This window comes from Zalophus californianus, chromosome 2 (genome assembly GCF_009762305.2).
Source record: "Zalophus californianus isolate mZalCal1 chromosome 2, mZalCal1.pri.v2, whole genome shotgun sequence".
Lineage (NCBI taxonomy): Eukaryota > Metazoa > Chordata > Mammalia > Carnivora > Otariidae > Zalophus > Zalophus californianus.
In genome coordinates this window covers 33,883,239-33,903,270 of record NC_045596.1, presented here as the reverse complement: position 1 = coordinate 33,903,270, position 20,032 = coordinate 33,883,239, and the positions used below count along the sequence as shown (strand labels likewise).

Here is a 20,032-nt window from a genome sequence, read left to right as displayed (position 1 = left end):
AACCTTGCTATTTTGTCATTAGTGGAATGCTTTCCAAGAACAAAGTCACTTCACCCACTTTTGGATTTGCCAGAACCCAAGGTGGAAGAGGGGGTTAAGGGGGACCCTTAGGGGGATGGCAGTGCTGCTGTCTGAAGAGGGATGATGCTGGGCCACCTCGGGGGCAGGTGCTGCTGTTGACCCCACTCTCCTCTCCTGGCCTCTACCTTCAGCTGTCTGACTCCTCATTTTCATTAGGTTAGTCGTGCTGGGAGGGGTCTTTGAATTGAAGTATCTTAAGAAGCCTTGTGAGATGGTGGGAAGCGGTTTCACTTAAGGAAATATAACTTACATAAATCTTTGGAAAGGTTGGCACCACAAACCAAAGATCATTTTGAGAGCCTTCTTCTGAATGTTTTACTTATAAGATTTTTTTTTTTGATACTATTAATTTCTACTGTGGGTATGCTCTCACCTCACAAATGCCCCTTACCACCTTGCTAGGCACTGGCATATGTGTTTATTTATCTTAAAACAAGGTTGGGCTATTTAAGTTTTGGAGGGAAGCAGGTATATGAAACCGAGATTTTCAAGATCTAGGTTGTCAAACCATGTACACATTACCCCATGCTCCGTAAAGAGCCTTGCCAGTTATTTGATCTATAATATTGTTGTCATTTCGCCTGTTGCCTCCAACATCCCAATGCTCTTACCTACCGACCAGCTCTAACCAGATTTGTCTCTATTCCTCTACTTCTGGTATTCTTCTAATATCAGAGGGTTGTGGATTTCCCTTCCGGCTCAAGGTCAGCCCCTTCATTTGTACTCCTGACCCTTTCCCCCACCTCCATAGGGATCTAACTCCACCTTTCCCTTCTCCCCCTTGTCCTCTCAGCCCTTCTCTCTCCACTGATGCCCTCAGCTCATGGATGTGGACTTCTGTGAGCACCTCCGCCTTCCAGCAACCGTCCATTTTCCTTCTTCTCTTCCGCTCGCTCTCTTGTCTTGGCTGCCACCACGTCACTGAAACTGCGCTCAGCCAGGGCGGCCAGTGACTGCTTATGTGGCAAATCCAAAGGTATATTTTTCATTTCTTATCTTTATGCATCTCGTTGTATCCCATGGTACGTCTCTGCCTTTCTTCTTCGGTCTTTTTCCTTTGTCCGTTCTGTCATTGTTCCTGTTCTCGAGGGTCTGCTTGTCAGCCCTCGTCCTGTCTCCTCGCTCTACCCACATTCCTTCAGGGCTGTCACCCACTAACCTCATTTCTGCTCTCTCTGTGTAATGACCACGTAGATGCCTTTATGTTTTGCTCAACTTTCTTCCCCAAGCCTCACACTCAAGAATATGTGGATGTCCCCACCCAGATGTTCTACACCTCAGTTTCTAATGCCCCAAACGAAACCCCTTGTCTCCCTTAGGAAACTTGTTCTTCCTTCTGTATTCTCTACGCAGTCATCACTCCTACCGCCTACGTGTAGTTAATCACCAAGTTATTCTGCTGTTAGTGTCTGGATGTTTCCCAAGTACTAATTCTTCTCTCCTCCCCCTCCTCCCCGCTTTCCTAATGCCCACCCTTCCTCTCATACCAAACAAGCACACTGGCTGAGCTGGCCTCCCTGCCTCCACTCTGCCCTCTTTGAATCCATCCAGAGAGAGTACTGCATCTGGAACCCAGATCTGACCCATCCGTGGCTGTCTGCAACAAGAATAAAGTCAGAGTCCTTGAGCATGTGGACAGATTAGGATCTGGCTCGAGGCTCCTTTCCTTTCCTTACCCTAGAGAGGCCAACACACTGAGTTACACCATGCAGTTTCTTACCTCTGCCTTTTCCCCCATTCCCAGCCTGGCTAAGTCCCACCCAGCCTGAGGACATGTTAGGCGATCCATTTAGTTGGAAGCCTTCCCTACCTTCTCCATTTCTGGGCTAGGTGCCCCCACTTGGCATAAGTCTGTCATCACACCCATCCCACTATCCTTTGGGGTGGGTTATGTGTATGTCTTGGCCCCACTGGACTTCACTTTCCTTAACGACGGAGACAGCATCTCATTCCTGTTTGTAGCTCCAGGGCCTGGCACAATGCTTGGCATCTAGGAGGTATTCAGTGTATGTTTTTCAAATGAGAAATTCAGAACAACAGCAAATCAATGTGATGTCTACAAAAATGAGCAGAAGTAATCTATGCATAATCGTTGCCTTTGGGAGGGGGCATGAAGGGGGCTTCTGGGGTGCTGATAATGTTCTAGTTTTGATCTGGTGTGTTCAGTTTAGGAAAATTCATAGAGCTGTTCACTTACGGTGTGTGTACTTTTCTATATTTATGTTATACTTCAATTGAAAGTTTTTTTTTTTTTTAATTAATCTGATGTCTTAACCTACCCAGTACAGAAATTTTCTTTTTTTTCTTTCAAGCTTTTAGAGTTTTTACAGGGTATTAGTTCAGACGTCACAACAAAGAACCAGGCTGGAGCTGTTCCTCGACTTTCGGGAGGAGTAAGATGAGCACCAACAAAATGTGGGTGGGATTGCCTGGTCTTCTAAAGAGGCCAGTGGGGGCCAACCCCGATGGATAGACTTGCAGTGACCTACGCTTCTGTCACACTTATTACAGGGGCCACATGCTAATCACCAGCAAGCTCTGTGCCTGCCCGCAGTGACACGGAGACTTCATCTCACATGTGACTATGAATAATTCATAAATGTGGTTATCTGGAAATTTGTGGTCATCATTAGCATTTTAATGAAAAAAAATGTAGTCATTATCCTAAATCTCTGTTTTGTTTCTACTTTTTTTTTTTGTCTCCCCCCCATCCCCCACCCCAGCAAACCGTCTCCGTCTTTCCTGAGTACTTGGAAACTGCTGAGGCCCCTGCTAATGTGCTGACCAGTCGCTATGGGCAGACGGTACCCGGAGGCTCCCTGTCACCCAGGCAACTCATGTACGTATGGGATTGGATCTCCCTTTTTCCCCCTTTAAATTTCGTTGTAGAATATTGCAGAGTACTGAACTGGTGAAGGTTTGTAAGATTTAAATGAGAGGGTTTAGAAATGCAGGAGGGTGGATTGCTCTAGGGGACGTGTTTAATATTGAATGATGAGAAATGCTATTGAAGTTCGGGTTTTTCTAATCCAGTGGCCATAGAAGGCCAGAAGTGTATATAAGCAATCTCCCTTTTCTCTGTCAATGCATCTGTTCATAGACAGGGTTTGTATTTTTTTTTTTTTTTTTAAGCTTTCCTCTTTTGCATCACAATATGTAACGTTTGAAACAATAGCAATGCCATAAATTAAGATCATTTTCAGGGGCTCCTGGATGGCTCAGTCGGTTAAGCGTCTGCCTTCGGCTCAGGTCATGATCCCAGGGTCCTGGGATCGAGCCCCGCATCGGGCTCCCTGCTCGGCGGGAAGCCTGCTTCTCCCTCTCCCACTCCCCCTGCTTGTGTTCCCTCTCCCGCTGTCTCTCTCTGTCAAATAAATAAATAAAATCTTTAAAAAAAAATTAAGATCATTTCCTGCTGATTTTTACAATTCTTTTAAATAAAAGAATTCCTGGACTCAGAAGAGAGGTCCTTCTTGATACATCATTGTTGAATACACGTTAGGGAGAGACTCCCTGACTCTTACTTGTCAACATTCTTCCAAGGAGGAAATTCCTGATTCCCTCAGTGATGGCTTTCGACGTCTCACAAAAGTTAAGGTTTTCCAATTATAGTCTTTTGGGAATGGTTACAGTTGTGGCCCCAGTCTACCCCTGATTGACTTAGGAGAAAAAGTATGATTGCCTTTTTAATCATCTCTCCTATTTCTATAAAGGAGAGTTTGTCATAAACTTATTTTTTTTTTTGTTCCACTTAGTCTTTTAGCTTTGGGCCAGCTGCTTAGATATTTATTTGCTTTTGTTGCTTCCTTTGGACCTCTGGAATTTTGACTTCAAATCCGGGGTATGCTTGGGGTAATTCCCCAGAGTCCCTTTGCTTCCATATCCTTTTCATCGTTGTGTTTATTCATGTTCACCTTTAAGCCTTATTTCCTTGTACATCTCCATTTTTTTTTTCTTCATAGAAAAGTTAGAACTGCCCTCAAACCCTCCCCCAGGCAATTGCTTCTAAAATAAGCCAGGTGGTTAGAAGCAGCCGGGGAAGGGAGAGCTGACAACAGAGCGGAGATTCAGACCAACTACCAGTGATGCCGCCTGCATGGGTGGGCTAAACAGCTTTTATGTGGATCCTTTAGGATCCTCCAATGGCATGACTCCATTACCCTAAAATTAGCAGTTTTCATAATGAACATCAGAAAAAATTTACCCTTGTATACCGTAAAACAGAGGTCAGAAAAATGGCCCCCGGGCCAAATCCAGCCCACGCCTGTTTTTGTAGAAGCTAACAATGGCTTTCATATTTTTAAGTGGTTATGTAAGTACCTACAGAATCTACTTTGCCTCTTGGCCCTCAGAGCCGAAAATATCTACGGTCTGTCCTGTTAAGAAAAAATTTGCCTCTTCCTGCTGTGGAAGAAGTTGGAACCATGTACTATGATCGAAACATATGACATTGTTATTTTTTGACCAGTTTCCACCGGCAGAAATGCTAATTTTATGGGTTCAGTCTACTGCATTTGGAAGAACATTCTTCTTTCAAAATGGTTAAAATGTTAAAGTTTGGGTTCTTAGGGTGGAGGAAGTACATTGACTTGGAAAATTCATGCCTGTGGACCTGCTCATTGTTCACCGGTTTTGTGAGTGATTCATTGAACCTCTTTGGAGTTTTCCAAGGGGCTCAGACCTTCAAAGTCTGGGCTGTCAGGTAGTTGAAATGGTGCCTTTCTTCTTCATTTGACTTACTTCTCGTTAAGAGCTCTCTAGGAGGAAACTGGCCTAATTTTACCCTTCCTGGGTGCCAGGAACACGCTAGCCATTCCCAGAGGCCTCTGCTGCGCACGTCACTGGTGCTTTTTTTCCTGGTGGGAAGGAGGGGGAGTGGCTGCATTCTGCAGTGGGCACACCTGACAGTCCCTTGGCCTTCAGGGTGTTTGCATAACACCTTGCTTGAAACATCCTTCCCAGAAACTAGAGCGTGGTTCTCACCCTTTTGTGCTTTTCCTTTCCTTTTTATAGTGTTAATCCCTTGGTTCATTATGTTCAAACCATCATTTATTTTATGGGGGTGTGTTTTCTGTTCTCCCCTTCCTCCCCATTGTCCCTCCTCCTCCTTATTATTAAATAAGATTTGCTGGTTGAAACCGCGAACTGACATTCTTTCGTGGCCACTCTTAGTAGTAGGGAAGCATTAACCTCAGCTGCTCTATCTCCTGTCACCTTAGGCAAGAAAGTTAAAGATGACTTGGGGCCTCTCAGCCAGGACTAGATCTGAACAGGACCACACTGTTCCTGGAGAAGAGAAAATATTTCAGGGGAAAAAAATTCTCTAGAGTTTATAATTTTGTCTTTGAGTGTGGCCAGAACCATCAGTCAAGGATTGAGCACAGTGCTGTGCTCCGAATCATTTTTGAGGCTCACATGGCAAATTGGAGTTTTTAGATTTTCTTTTTTTTTCCGTTTTGGGATTATTATTTTCCCATTCAGGGCTCTCTTCTTTCAGGACAGGATGCTATTCCTTGGTGGAATGTGGAATGGCATCCATTGAACACCAGGAGAAGTCAGTAGCTAGAGTGGACCTCTCCAGTCTTTGCATACTGATATTTGTGCTTATGTTGAGACTGGTGTTTTGAAAGTATCCTGGGAATTGCTAAGAAGATTGCATCCTTGTCTGTTTGTGTTGCACCTAGCTGTTCCTCTGCATGGCTTCGGCTAAGCTGTTGGCGGCTGCACTGTGGCAGTAGCCTCCTGACCTCTGGCCTGCACTCTCTCGCCCTGCAAAGCTGACTCATACGTTTAGCCAGATTCATCTAATGGAAGCATCACTTCCATCCCTGCCCAGAATGTTTGGTGCGTCCCCACTGGTCCAGAAGGTCACCCTGACATTTGAGTCTTCCACATTGTCTTTTGCTGCCCCTTATTTTAGAACCCATTGCTCATGGTTACTAATAGTTGTTGTTGTTGGTAGTATTACTGCTCGGTGGATATCTTATACCAGCCTAAGTGGGCTGCTCCTGCCAAGACCCAGTGTTGCCTTTGGGTCACTGTACCATTGTTCCTGCTGGTCCCTCTCTGCGATGCAGATCCGTCTTTTGAGCACCTGTTAGAACTCTGCTCTGGCTCAAGGGCACAGCAGCATCGTCCTCTTTCCCAGGAAGCTGCCCCGGTTTCCCGACTAGAAGCACATGCCCCTGTAGCTCTTAAATCTCCCTCTTGAAGCTTGTGTCCCAAATCACTCTCTGTATTTTGGAGTATGTTGTATATACTTTGTCTGGACTTTGACACTAAACTCTTTTTCACTTCCCTCCTCTTCTGTGCGTGTGAGGACAGGGCTTTATCTGTGGTAGCTCCTCAAATATTTGTGGCATCACCTTAGGCTTGAGATGGGATCTGGTCATTTCTTCAGGAGGCCCCTGGAAGGCATTTTCCAGAGCTCTTGGCAGAACTGGCACAGGCTGAGGCCATGGGGGCATAATCAGGGCCTCCAGGGCAGCCCAGGTGCTGTGCCCAGTGCTGCTCACCCACCCTGGCCCTCCTTCCACCTGCCTTTCCATCTCTCAGAGGTGGGGGAAGAGGTTTCCTCCTTTTCTGTACTTAAGAAATTGCCATTTAAAAAGTTTAAGCAGGGGCACCTGGGTGGCTCAGTCGGCTAAGCATCTGACTCTTGATCTCAGCTCAGGTCTGGATGTCAGGGTAGTGAGTTCAAGTCCCATGTCAGGCCTACTTTAAAAACTTAAAAATAATAAATAAAACATTAGAAGTTTGAATAGTAGTAGGTACATACGATTATTTCTTTTGACCCTCCCCCCTTGACTTCCTTGCTGTTACTGATGAAAGGCGTTGGTTGTGTTCGAGGAGGTACTACATGCCACAAGCTGTGTCCCAAAGTTACTAGAAGTATCTCACTTTGAACTGGATAAACTTTTAAAGGTTCATTTTATTAGCCCCGTTTCACAGATAAGGAAAATGAGCCCTGAAACGGCAAAGTAACTTGTCAGAGCAGAGTTGCAATTTGAGCCTAGGTCTCCCTGCTCCCGGCTCCCATCTGTATTCTTTCCTGCACTGGGTTGTCGGGGGACCTGCTGACCACTTCTTTAGGTGGTGTCCCCCCACCTGTTCTCCCCACTAGAGCTTTTGGAAGTACAGGTCTTAAAGACCTAAAGGATTCAGCGTCAAAGGATGCTGTCATCTGTCCCTAGCTCCTCTCTTATCTAGTGAAATTCAGTAACCATAAATAACACAGAGGCCCTAGGAGAGAGTTCTTCGTCCCAGGACCCTGGGATCATGACCTGAGCCGAAGGCAGATGCTTAATGACTGAGCCACCCAGGCGCCCCGTAATAACACTTTTAAAATCATACAGGTATACATATGTAATGTAGAAAATTTTAAAAATAAGGAAAAGAAAGAATAAGCTCTTACAGCCCTCTACACCCAGAGATTGCCATTTTATGCATTATGTGGAATACCCTTCTGTACGTCAGGTATTCTCTCTCAATATATTTATTTTCTGTTTACTTACAGAAATGGAGTAATGTTGCACATGGTGTTTACTCAACAAGGTATCATAAATATCTTTCTAGACTAGTACATTTCCTTTCCTGGCAACTTGAAAGCAGCTGTGGCCAGTGGTAGGTTTATCTATGTGGTGTTCTAGAGGGAGGCAGTAAAAACATTTGAATGTGTCGAGGCTGCTTCACCTGGATATGAAGAACTTCTGCCATGGTCAAGCAAGTGCTGGTCAGGACCCATTAAATTGATTTTCAGGAGTGCCTGGGTGGCTAAGTCAGTTAAGCGTCTGCCTTCGGCTCAGGTCATGATCCCAGGGTCCTGGGATCGAGCCCCACATCGGGCTCCCTGCTCAGTGGGGAGCCTGCTTCTCCCTCTCCCTCTGCTGCTCTCCATGCTTATGCTCACTCTCTCTGTCAAATAAATAAATCTTTAAAAAAATTGATTTTCATCAACCATTCATGGGTCCCAACTCCCAGTTTGAGAAGCACTAGTCTATAGATCATGTAATACTGGAAAACATGCTTGGGCAGAATCAGTTTTTGGAGAGTGGGGAGGGGCCGGGTTTCTTACCTCAGCTGGGGTGTGGGGAAACATTTGGAATTTGAGTTAAGACCAGGAGCCCGAGAGCAGTGCTCAAGATCATTAATAGCCAAGTGGGTCTCACTGCCCAGAACAGGCAGGATATGATGCACTATCCCAAGAGAGGGGCTTTTTGTTCTGGTTTTAATTGGTTTTCCTGGTGTGGGAGGAAGTCCTGCAGGATTGTCCAGACGCTGGTGATCACAGCTGAGGAGTCCTTGGGGAGTCTCACAGTTATAGTAATAAGATTCCCTGAATGAGGAGTGGATGTTGGAGTTGGGGAAGGTTAAAGGAACAAGATTTTTAAAAATAATACTGATTATATTTTTCCTCTGTCCAGGGGGAAGAAAAACAATCCATTTATTTTAGAAAATGTATAAACACTGAAAAGCACAAAGAAAAAACCCCATCCTTAACATTTTGCTTGCATTTTTGTATCGTTGTGTGTGTACATGCATGTGTCTGCCCCTTTATATTAAAACATTATCCTGATCATACTATATGTCTTATTTTAGGACATACTTTTTGTCACTTAATTCATCATGGAAATTTCTGATATTATTAAATCTTCTAATGTGTGATTTTTAACAATCTTACACATTATTACATTGCACGGATATATCATGATTAACAATCACCCACTGTTGGGGCTCCTGGGTGGCTCAGTCGGTTAAGCGGCTGCCTTTGGTTCAGGTCATGATCTCAGGGTCCTGGGATGGAGCCTGCTATGCAGGGAGTCAGGTTCTCCCTCTCCTTCTGCCTCTCCCCCCACTCATGCACTCTGTGCTCTCTCTGTCTCTCAAATAAATAAAATCTTTAAAAACAAAAAACATCCACTGTTGAGCATTTAGGGTATTTCCAATCTTTTGATGTCCTGGATTAATCATCACTCATAACTCTTTTTTCTTCTTAAGAAACATCCAGAAGTGAAACTGCTGAGTTAAAGTGTTGCTTGCACGTTATAAAGACATTGCTATGTGTCCCCAAACTGTCCTCTGGACAGGTTTTATCTATTTCCATTCCATCACCTTTGTGTGAGGACTGCACATTTCTTCCTACTCTGGAAACAGAGGAGACAACAAAACACTTTCCAATAGGAGAGGTGAAATATGCTATCCTCGTTGTAATTGGCATTTCCTTATTTTTTCCTAATATTGAGGCTTAACTTTTCTTTTACCTGTTCAGTGGCCAGAAATCAGCTGCATGAAATATGTGTGATGCAAATGTAAAAAAAAAAACTCAATTTGTTTTTGTGTAGATAATGTGGCTTGTTTTCATTATATGTGGTTTGTCTTGGTTTTAAGCTTAAAGTCTAGTTCTTTAAAGAGACAGGTTGCCAGGCTTTTCCTATGGCAATAGCCCGAGGAGTTTAAGTACGATCTGAAGCAGAGTCCCTGGGCCTAGAAGTCTGGGTTTAAGAGCAGGCAGCCTGTGGTTGCTGCAGAGCTGTGGATGGGGAGACAGGAGGCCTGAGCACCAGTCCCAGCCCTGCCAACTGGGGCTAAAGGTGTAGGCAAGTTTATTGTTAGGTGAGTCATTTATCCAGACTACCTTCCAATTCATGAATTCGCTCTTTGGCTGTTTCTAATCTTATTATTGAATTTGCCCATTGAGTTTTTTCCCCTAAATAAGATATAATTCACACTCTATAAAATTCACTCATTTAAATTATAAAATTCAGTAGCATTTAGTATATTCACAAAGGTACACAACCATCACCACTGCCTAATTCCAGAACATTTTCACCACTCTGAAAAGAAACCTTGTACCCATCATTAGTTATCACCACACATGCCCATCCTTCCCCCTCGGAAACCGTGAACCTACTCTGTGTCTCTAGCATAACGTTTTCAGGGTTCATCCATGTTATCGTACTTAGTGGTACTCCACTGTTGTTATTGTTGAATCATATTCCATTGTACAGATAAACCACATTTGGTTTTTCTATTTATCCATTTATGGACATTTGAGTTGTTTTTACTTTTTGGTATCATAAATAATGTTGCTATGAACATTCATGTACAAGTTGTTTTTTTTTTAAGATTTTATTTATTTGAGAGAGAGAAAGTGAGCACGAGAGAGGGGAGGGTCAGAGGAAGAAGCAGAGTCCCCACTGAGCAGGGAGCCCAACGCAGGACTCGATCCTGGGACTCCAGGATCATGACCTGAGCCAAAGGCAATTGCTCAACCAACTGAGCCACCCAGGTGCCCGATGTACAAGTTTCTGGGTGGACAAATGTTTCCATTTCTTTGGGGTAATACATGAGAGCAGAATTGCTGGGTCATATGGTAACTCTATTTTAACTCTTTTAGGAACTGCCAAACTGTTTTACAAAGTAGCTGGATCCTTTTACAATCCCATTAATAATGTATGGGGGTTCCGTTTTTTTTTTTTTTTTTTTGACATCCTTTGCACACATTTTACTGTCTGTCTTTTTGATTATAGCTATCCTAGTAGGTGTGAAGTAGTATCTTATTCTGGGTTTGATTTACATTTTGCTAATGACTTATGATATTAAGCATCTTTTCAAATCCTTTGTTCATTTTTAACTTGGGTTATTCTTTTCTTCTTTGTATATTCTGGATACCTCACTCTTACACAATGATAAAAATCTTCTCCTATTCTGTGGATTGTATTTTTGCGTTCCTGATAGTGTCCTTTGAAGCACAGAAGTTTTAAATTTTGATGCAGTTCAATTTATCTGTTTTTTGTTGTTTGTACTTTTGACGTCCTATCTAAGAAAGCATTGCCTAGTCAATTTATAATTTTAGTGCTTACATTTAGGTGTTTGATTCATCTAAGTTAATATATTCTGAAACAGTGGTCCACTTCATTCTCTTACATGTGCATATCTAGTTGTCCCAGCACTGTTTGTTGAAAGACTATTCTTTCCCTTTTTAGGATTAGTTTTTCAATTTCTGCAGAGAAGCCAGATGGGTTTTGATAGGGATTATGTTTAATTTTTAGATCGCTTTGGGAGATATTGCCATCTTAATCGTATTGCCTTCCAAATCCATGTACGTGGATATCTTTTCATTTCTTTAGGTCTCCTTTAATTTCTTTCAGTGATATGTTGTAGTTTTCAGTGTACAAGTCTTCCACTTACTTATTAAATTTATTTTAAGTATTCTTTTTGATGTTATTTTAAAACAGTTGTTTTCTTAATGTCATTTTCAGATTGTCCTTTGTGTGTGGAAATAGAATTGATTTGTGTGCCTCTGTGTGTGTGTGTGTGTGTGTGTGTGTGTGTGTGTGTGTACGCTATATACATAATATGCAGTGTGTATCTTTTTTCCTTCCTTCCTTTACTCTTGGAATTTCTAGTAGATTTTTTCAAATTCACCTGCTGTCCTTTCTTGGTCTCCTGTTTTTGCTTTCTTCAATTGCTTAAATATAAAGCCTCTTTCAGACTTCCTACTGTTTTTAGCTCTTGGATGCAGATTTTGCCATTTACATTGGCCATCTCTTTTTCCTTGTTTAGTCTTAAACTTTGACACTGAGGGCCTCATTAATGGGGGTTATTTGCCGTGGGAATCCAGTATGAATGGGAATGTGGAAACCCAGAGCATTTTCTCATTCCCTCAGTTAGTTAGTGCTCCATGGGTATCATTGCTTCCAGGTCAGTTTTTTTTTCTTTTTTTTTATTATTTTCTGGGCCAGGGAATCTGATACTACTTGGACGTTACAAATTTGGATACCATACCTCCATGTGAGAGTCATCTTAGGATTTTGATTTTATATTGGTGAGGCTTTTAAAATTGTGTTTATTCCTGGGCGCCTGGGTGGCTCAGATGGTTAAGCGTCTGCCTTCGGCTCAGGTCATGATCCCAGGGTCCTGGGATCGAATCCCGCATCAGGCTCCCTGCTCGGCGGGGAGCCTGCTTCTCCCTCTGCCTCTCTCTCTCTCTCTGTCTCTCATGAATAAATAAATAAAATCTTTTAAAAAATAAAATAAAATTTTGTTTATTCTCTCCCTCCTTTCTGTCCTTCCTTCCTTCCTTCCTTCTTTCTTCATCCCCAAACAAAAGCTTCCTTGCAAAGGAAGGAAAGAAGTCTGTTTGGTGTCTGCTTTTGCTGTAGAATGAGCCTTGAAGATGTGGCAGAACCATCCTTGGAGGGAATGAAGTGTGGCTTCCCTTTTTATTTTCCATAGACTAGCTTTCTTGTTCCTGGGGAACCTGTTTGTAGAGCGGTGGGTATCTGCAAACCTCATGCCCGGCATTTTTGGGACAACAACTATAGGGGCTTCCAAACAGCCTTTGCCCCACATTTCATAAGAAGAAGGTTCGGATGGTGGGATGGATTAGCCTTCTGTGTATGTGGATAGGTTTTGACTCAGAGAGAGATGAGAAGAGTGTGATGTTTTCAGGGGAAGTGGCCACAGGACTTCCTGCCAAGGGAGTAATTGAGAAGAAATGTTCCAGCCAAACTTCAGGAGCTTAAGCCCATCTTCTGGGAGCAGCCTCTGGAAAGGGAAAAAGAGAAATATGCAACTTTATGGGGCAGTTTTGAAAACAAAGCAGATAAGAGTTATTTTTCCAGGTTTCCTGGACACTTGTTCATATATGCAAACCTGAAATTGTTCTCAGGGGAAGTGACCTCTGATGACCTGAATGAAGGCCACAAAAATCCTTGCTAGATGAAACCCACAGAATTCTGAAAGGAACGACTTGGCATATTTCAGAGTCACCAGATAGATGAGTTTGTTGTTAGCCTCCATACCTTCTAGACTTTTCTTCAATGAGCATGCATGTGTGTATGTGTTTATAGAAAGAGAGGGATAGAAACAAAAAAGCAAACATGCAGTATGGCGTATTCTATAGAGAATGCTTTGTTAAACCATATCTAGACTTTTAAGTCATTTTCTCCCTTTCAGTTTCATGGAAAATACATAAATCTGTGGAATTACATTTGTTTTCTCCTTAGAATTCTCTCTTAGGAGTATCCAGTCATGGGAAGTGTTGATCCCCGTCTCCCAGGGTACAAGAAAATTCCCCAAGTGGCTCAAGTTGCGTATTGCTTATTTGGAACTTGATACCAATAAATCCAACATGACTTGGCTCAGTCATGCGTACCTGCTACCATTCTGTCCTTGTGACTGGGGCTTGCTTAGGGGTAAAGAGGATTTCCTGTTGTTTTTGAATGTCAGGAGGTAGAAGCCTTTTGTTTTTGAAATCAGCGTTTCTTCCCCTGAAGGGTCCAGTTTAAGCAAGACGTTAAAAAAAAGGCTTCTCTTTCTGGTTGAGGGACAGGGTAGAGTTAAGGCTGGAGGGGTGATCAGGGCCAATCAATAGACATTGTGTCTGCTCTACTTGTAATGCTGTGCTGGCTCCTTTGGAGGATCGGGAAGAGTTACATGTTGTCCTCAAAGAGTTGACGTTTTCATATGTAGATATGACCAAAGGTGGCAATTACCAGAATAAAATCATGTGGTGTAGCAGCTTAGAGGAGGGGAAGGCCAGTAAAGATCTGTGTAGTCAGTGAAGTTCAAGGACTAAAACCCAAATTTTGAGAGCTTCCTCCTCCAATAGGACAAGGATTCTGGGAATAGATGTGATTCAGATCACGGGGCCGGCAGCGTCACCATGGGATTGCAGGTGCCATGGGTGGTATTCGAGGTGCCCCTGAAGTGGGGTATCGTGGAGGGACCTGTTGAAATGGGGTTGCACAGGAAGAATATATCCTAGTGAAAACAAAGAGCATGTTCATGATAATAAGCTGTTTACATTATTAACTGCAGTATTTTTAATGACTAACACTTCCAAGCCAGACACTGTTCTAAGCTCTTCATGTGTGTTCTTCCAGTCCTCCTAGCAGCTGTCTGTGACATGGGTGCTATTGTTATCACTCAGTTATAGTTGGGGACACTGAGGCACAGAAGAGATAAGTAACTTTTTTTTTTTTTTTTAAGATTCTCTTTATTTATTTGACAGAGAGAGACACAGCGAGAGAGGGACTACAAGCAGGGGGAGTGGGAGAGGGAGAAGCAGGCTTTCCGCGGAGCAGGGAGCCCGATGTGGGGCTGTATCCCAGGACCCCGGAATCATGACCTGAGCTGAAGGCAGATGATTAACGACTGAGCCACCCAGGCACCCCGGAGATAAGTAACTTCTTTCAGGCTACGTTGTAAGTGGTGTAGTTGGGATTTGAGCCCAGGCTGTCTGGCTGCAGGCTCTGTGCCCCGAACCACTCTGCTGCCTATAGCAGAGTGACCTACAGGGGAGTTGGAGATCGGCTGTATCAAGCCCGTCCCAGAGGCAGGTGGCAGAACGTTCTAGAGCCTTTCTGTGTGCTGGGCTGTGGGGACAGAGCAGCGAATGAGGTAGGTGAGGGGGCTGCTTCCCTGGATCTTCCGTTCATTCGAGTGATGGAGACAGACAAGAGGAAAGCTACCCTACGAGAGAAGATAATTATGGATTGTGGTCCGTGTGGTGGAGGAGTCAGTAGCCTGATGGAGAGTTACTTGGCAGGGCCCCCATGACATCGGGTGGCAGAGGGAGGATGTCCCTGACAAAGTACTGTTTGATCTGTGATCTGAAGCATGGGAAAAGCCCGGCCCTGTGAAGAACTGAGGAAAGCTCATTGCAGTCTGTGGTAATAGGGACAGTTCAAGGAATGGGAAAGGAGGCCAGGATGTCCAGAGCGAACTGGGCATGGTAGGGCTTGGTAAGAGATAGGTATGGGAAGATGAGCTGAACAGACTTGGAGTCTTGGTAAGGGGTTTTGATAGTTTCCTAAGAGCAGTGGGAAGCCATTGAATGTTAAGTAGGGACGGTGATTCCATGGGAGATCCAGGGTGCTAAAGACATGCACCTACCTGTTTGATCAGGCAGGCTCAGGGAAGGTGGATCAGGGAAGAGGGAAAACAGAGTGGGGAAAATACATGCAGGTTGCTTCATTCCCATTTAACGTTTGTATCACAGCTAACGTGGCCTTCCTGCCTAGCGAAAGGTGAAACTCACACCAGGTAGAACTTTGTAGAATCCATTCAAGTTGTGATGAGGATTCACAGCACCAAGACTTCACACCCACCTTTTTGCCATCTGACTGTCAATTTTGATCTGTTTATATATAGAGAGAAAAACCAGAGCATACGACCCTAAAAACTAACCAGTTTTTGTTTGTTTTTATAGATTTTGGAATTTGTAAAACATTACTTTCTGTGTAGTAGATACTTTTGAGTTGGGGGAGCAAAAAACACTTTGGACATACTATAATTATCTTTTCTACTTATCGGATGACTTACTTATTCTCAAGGTGGAGACTCAAAAGAGAGACAAATCATTGCCCACCCAATGCCTATATCCTGCTCCATTTTTGCCAACAGACTCTGCATTTAATTCAGAGTGGCATGATGATCAGCCTCAGACAGTAGTTGTGATGGTCCAAGCCAACCTGTTGGTTCTGACCTCTGACTTCCCAGGATTCTTGCGAGCTGGTGTGGTCATGTGACCTGGTTCTGGCTGGGGAGACCTGAGACTATGTCCACTGGGGGTTGGGGTGGGGTTTCCAGGAAAGCATTTAAGGTCCTGATAAAACCTGATGCGTGAGCCTGTCCGTTCCCTCCCTTGCTTTCCCCTACATTCTGCCTTGAATACCGATAACGCTGTCTGAACACGCAGCAGCCCTCATGTCACCATGAGGTTACAGGCATGAAGGAAAAGCCAAGAGCCTCACTGAGATATCTGCTCTGACATTGTTCCCGTCACACTGACACCAGCAGCCTTGAGCCTTCCAATGACTTCCTGTTTATTGAATCTCCTGTTAGTTCGGTTTTCTGATACTTACAGCTGAACGCAGTGGTAACTGAAGCAAATGTGAAGATACAGATGTTATGAGCTTTTCCCCGAATGCTGTGATTGCCTCCTAACTGTTCCTTTGATATTCAGTATGACCTTTAGCTCGAGAGAAAACCGAAAGCCGTCTCTGAGAAGGACATTCTAACTTGTATTAAAAGTTGTTCACAGTCGAAAGCGGTGAGTTGTGGACTTAGAAATGTAATTTTCAAAATAAATGAACTCGCCTGCACGAACCTGCTCTAGCAAGTACCGTGGAGCCATGCTTCATGGCCGGTATCTTCCTCATGGCCTTTTTTATGATAGTCTTAGTCAGTGCTCTGGTGAGCTACATTGTGTATATTTACGACTTCGTAGGAAACTATCGCAGTACTCAGGGTAATAGCATAAATAGTCTGATTTCTTAAAAATGTGAAGCTCCAACAGGCTTTATTGGATTTCAGGGTAATGGTATTATTAAATTTTCTACTCCTTTTCAAACTTTTTATGGCTAAGTTCCATCCTGGGGATTTCAAGAAATCTGGGGGCTAGTTCTGTACTTTTATAGAAAACAATTTATCCTGGAATTCTGCATTACTGAAAATAGGGGTAGGGGGAAAAAATAACCCAAATTTGGGTTTTCTTTTTTACTCTCTTGGACTTAGTGCAAATACTCAATGCATCATTTTCTATGTGGAAGGTAGAAGTAGTGCTGTGGGGGCACCTGGGTGGCTCAGTCGGTTGAGCATCCAACTCTTGGTTTCTGCTCAGGTCATGATCTCAGGGTCATGCCATCGAGCCCTGTATTGGGCTCCATGCTCAGTGAGGAGTCTGCTTGAGATTTTCTCTCTCCCTTTGCCCCCTTCTGCTCTCTTTCTCTGTCTCTTAAGTAATAAATAAATCTTAAAAAAAAAAGTGGTGCTGTGGTATGTATTATGAGATAATTTAAGGTATGAAATCAAAATTGTCTTCTAAGCTGTTAGGAAAAAAGGAATTGTAAGTCCCAGCGCCATCAAATTAGAGATTTTAGACATCATCTAGTAAAATTACCCTTTTTTCAGAACCTTGGAACTTAGACCTAAAACATTTCAGTCATTCATTTATAAAATAAAAATATATGTGGTTAACCTATGCATCCTCTTCTTCGTTAATGAAAGATTATTCCAAAGGAACAAGGAAACATTGTGTGACCTCAAGGGCCTTCAAAAGAAAGCTTCAAAAGCCATTTATACTGACTGCCTGAGTCCCACAAGGACAAAGGTTATTTCTTTGAGGTAAACCAGAAAGATGGCTCTTGGGCAGGTAGGGGCAGGACCACAAAACCTGCTAGATGTATTAACACCTTCAGTGCTATCCCCTGGAAGTCTTACTGACAGTGTCTTGGGTGGGATCAGTGTTTGGGCTCATCCTTGAGAGATGGGAAGGGATGGATTGGCCCTGCTGGGACATCCCAGACAGGGTGAATAGCAGAAGCATATGAGTGGGAAAGTCTCAGTAGGTTCAGTAAAGAGTGTGGAGCCCAGTCTGGTGTGCCCTTGGGGATCAGGTGGTAGAGGAAGGGCTTATGTCCATAGAGACTAGAGGCAAGTTGGGCCTAGTTTGGGCTCGTACATGGAGGGTCTTGAGAGCGTATTGATGGAATGGGGGATTTTATTTGGTAGCCAGTGGGGAGCTCTTAAAAGAGTCATGTTGATGATGATGATAGCTCAGACTTACATCACACTGACTATACCACACTCACCTAATTCCTGCAGCAAGCCTTTGACGTATGTACCCTCATTATGCCCATTTTACAGTTGACGAAACTGAGACATAGAGGTTAGGTGACTTACCCAAAGACACTCAAAGGAGATGATGGCGACAGAATTCCAACCCAGGTGCTCTGGACCTAGAGTCCCACTTTTAGTGGGTCTGGGGCGTGGGTGTGGTGGCGAGAAAGGTAGCGGATTCTCTTGGGAGGACAAATCTGTAGAAGTGTGCAGGAGGCTGGAGTGAGGGCAGACGGGTGATCAGGAGATGGACTGCAGGCCTCCAAGAGAGTCTGTAGAACCCTGGCTTCGGTGCTGGCAGTGACAAGGGAGACGAATTCAGATGCGATAGCTCCTGAGCATGGGTCGCCGGGCCAGATCCCCAAATGGACACGGGGGCTGGGGGTAGGACAACGTCAGAGGAGGAGACTTCGTGGGAGGGTGAGGATTTCTTTTTCCATAGCCCTGTTTTCTTACTGTGACCAACTAGGGCAGTGGTTCTTACCCTGGGAAAACGGTCTTTCAAAAAAGAAGCCACGTTAAGTGTGTCCAAAATATTTCTGAGTTTATGGACCCTCTCAAGCTCACCTGTCAACGTGATATTGGGCCCACAGTAGGTCTAAACAGTTTTTTAAGACCGTTTTAAGACCATTCTAGGGCAGTGTGTCCTTTTCCCCAGCTTGAGAACAGTGGGTGGGAGCGCAGGCGAGGTGGTGGGTGTGCTTCTGGATTCAGGGCCAGAAGCCCAGAAGCCCTTTGTTCCAGCTTCCCTGGCAGCCACGCCGGCCTTCCGCTTTCCCATCTGTCCTTACGTTCTGACGAGGAGGGCTGATGGTGGCCAGAGATAGAGGAGGCCCTTGGTGTGTGTTTGTGAATGGGCATCCTGTGTTGAGAGGAACGCCCTGTTCCTGGTGGCGGCCTCGGCCTGCGGGTCGCAGCTTAGCCCTTTTCTTCCTGCCCGCTGCCTTGCTGAGTAGAGTGTTCCTGGGCGGCCCATCTACTCTGAGGCCTCTCCCTGGAGGCCCCAGCTGAAGGGCCGAGAAGGAAGAGCAGGTTGTTCTAAAGATCAGTCGCTGACCCTCCTGTGGGAAAAAATCCTGAAGCGGATGAGAGAAGACAGAGACAACCTGGGATGGTTTCCTTTCTCCCTCCTTCCTTTCATCATTTCTTCGCCCTCCCTCCCTCCTTCCTTTTTTTTCTTACCCGAGGAGTTGGGAATCATGTAGGGTCTGTAAATGTGACTGCGCCTATTTTTATCTTTGATTATGGTTTTCCATTTGACTTGGTCTCCAGTAAAGGTAACCCTGGCAATCACAGAAACACTGGTTGCTTGTGGAATTTAGACAGCCGGCCTCTTGTGGGTATGGCTACATGAGGAAGATGGGGAACTAGCAGGCCTGGCCCCGCAAGCCCCTTAAAAAACAATGGAGAGAAAATATGCAGATGTGGGTTCTAATTCTGGTTCAGGTTCCTAGCAGGACTCTGTGCATGAGTTCTCGAAGCACTCCTTTGTAAAAATGGGATGGTAATATTTACTTCAAAGGGGTGTGTGACTGACTCACACATGAGACAGCATGTCTGAGAGACCCTGAGTGCTTCTCTTATCTCCCTGTTCTCATCTAATTGGAAGTTTCTGGATTGTACCTTAGGACGATCCCAGAAATCATAGAGGAAGAAGGGGAAATCTAAGTATTATCTGAAACTGCTCTAGGTATGTTTATTCCATTTCTGCCTAGGAACCACCTGAAGTAAATATTATTTTTATGTTGGAGAGGAGAGAACTGAAGTTAGGAGAGACTGAAAACAAAGTAGCTTCACCACCTGCCAGATGTGTGACCTCAGGCAGTTACTTAGTATCTTGCTGCCTGTTAACTTCATCTGTACAATGAGGACAATAATAGTTCTGTACTCACAGTGTGGTTATAAGAATTGAAATGGTTAATATGTATGAAGTCTTAAGACAATGTCTGGTAAGTAGTCAATGTGATGTAAATGTTAGAGATTATTCTTATTAAGAAAATTGCCCAGTGTCTCCACTACATGGTGAAATCAGGATTGATTCATATGCATTCTGTGTTGAAATGAGATTTAACTTTAACTGTAGTTTTTGAAACCTAGAGTGGATTTGGTTTTCATGAAGAGGGATTGGGGAAGTGGTATGAGAAGCATCAGGAAAAGTCCCAGTGAGAGAGGAGGGAGGATTTCAAGAATGCCAGGAGAAGAGGAGAGATACAGAGGTAATTAGGTGGGTCTGAAGGGAAGGTCAGTGTTGCTTTTGTGATGTGACCGAAGAGAAGCCATTTCCTAATTGCTTCCCCCGGAACCAGTAGGTGAGGGACCGATA

At 44.1% G+C, this 20,032-nt stretch overlaps 1 protein-coding gene across 20 annotated transcripts in view; it reads left to right on the top strand.

Moving 5' to 3' along the window:
• The window catches only part of APBB2 (amyloid beta precursor protein binding family B member 2), a 356,077-nt gene that overhangs the window by 128,467 nt on the left and 207,578 nt on the right, over positions 1-20,032 (top strand). For 19 of the 20 annotated variants that reach the window (XM_027599383.2, XM_027599387.2, XM_027599390.2 and 16 more), the window contains one exon: positions 2,805-2,920. The gene's annotated coding sequence lies outside the window, so the exon portion shown is untranslated. Of the gene's footprint in view, positions 1-900; positions 1,058-2,804; positions 2,921-20,032 lie in introns of those variants that run through there. The other variant, XM_027599391.2, reaches the window with a different exon arrangement.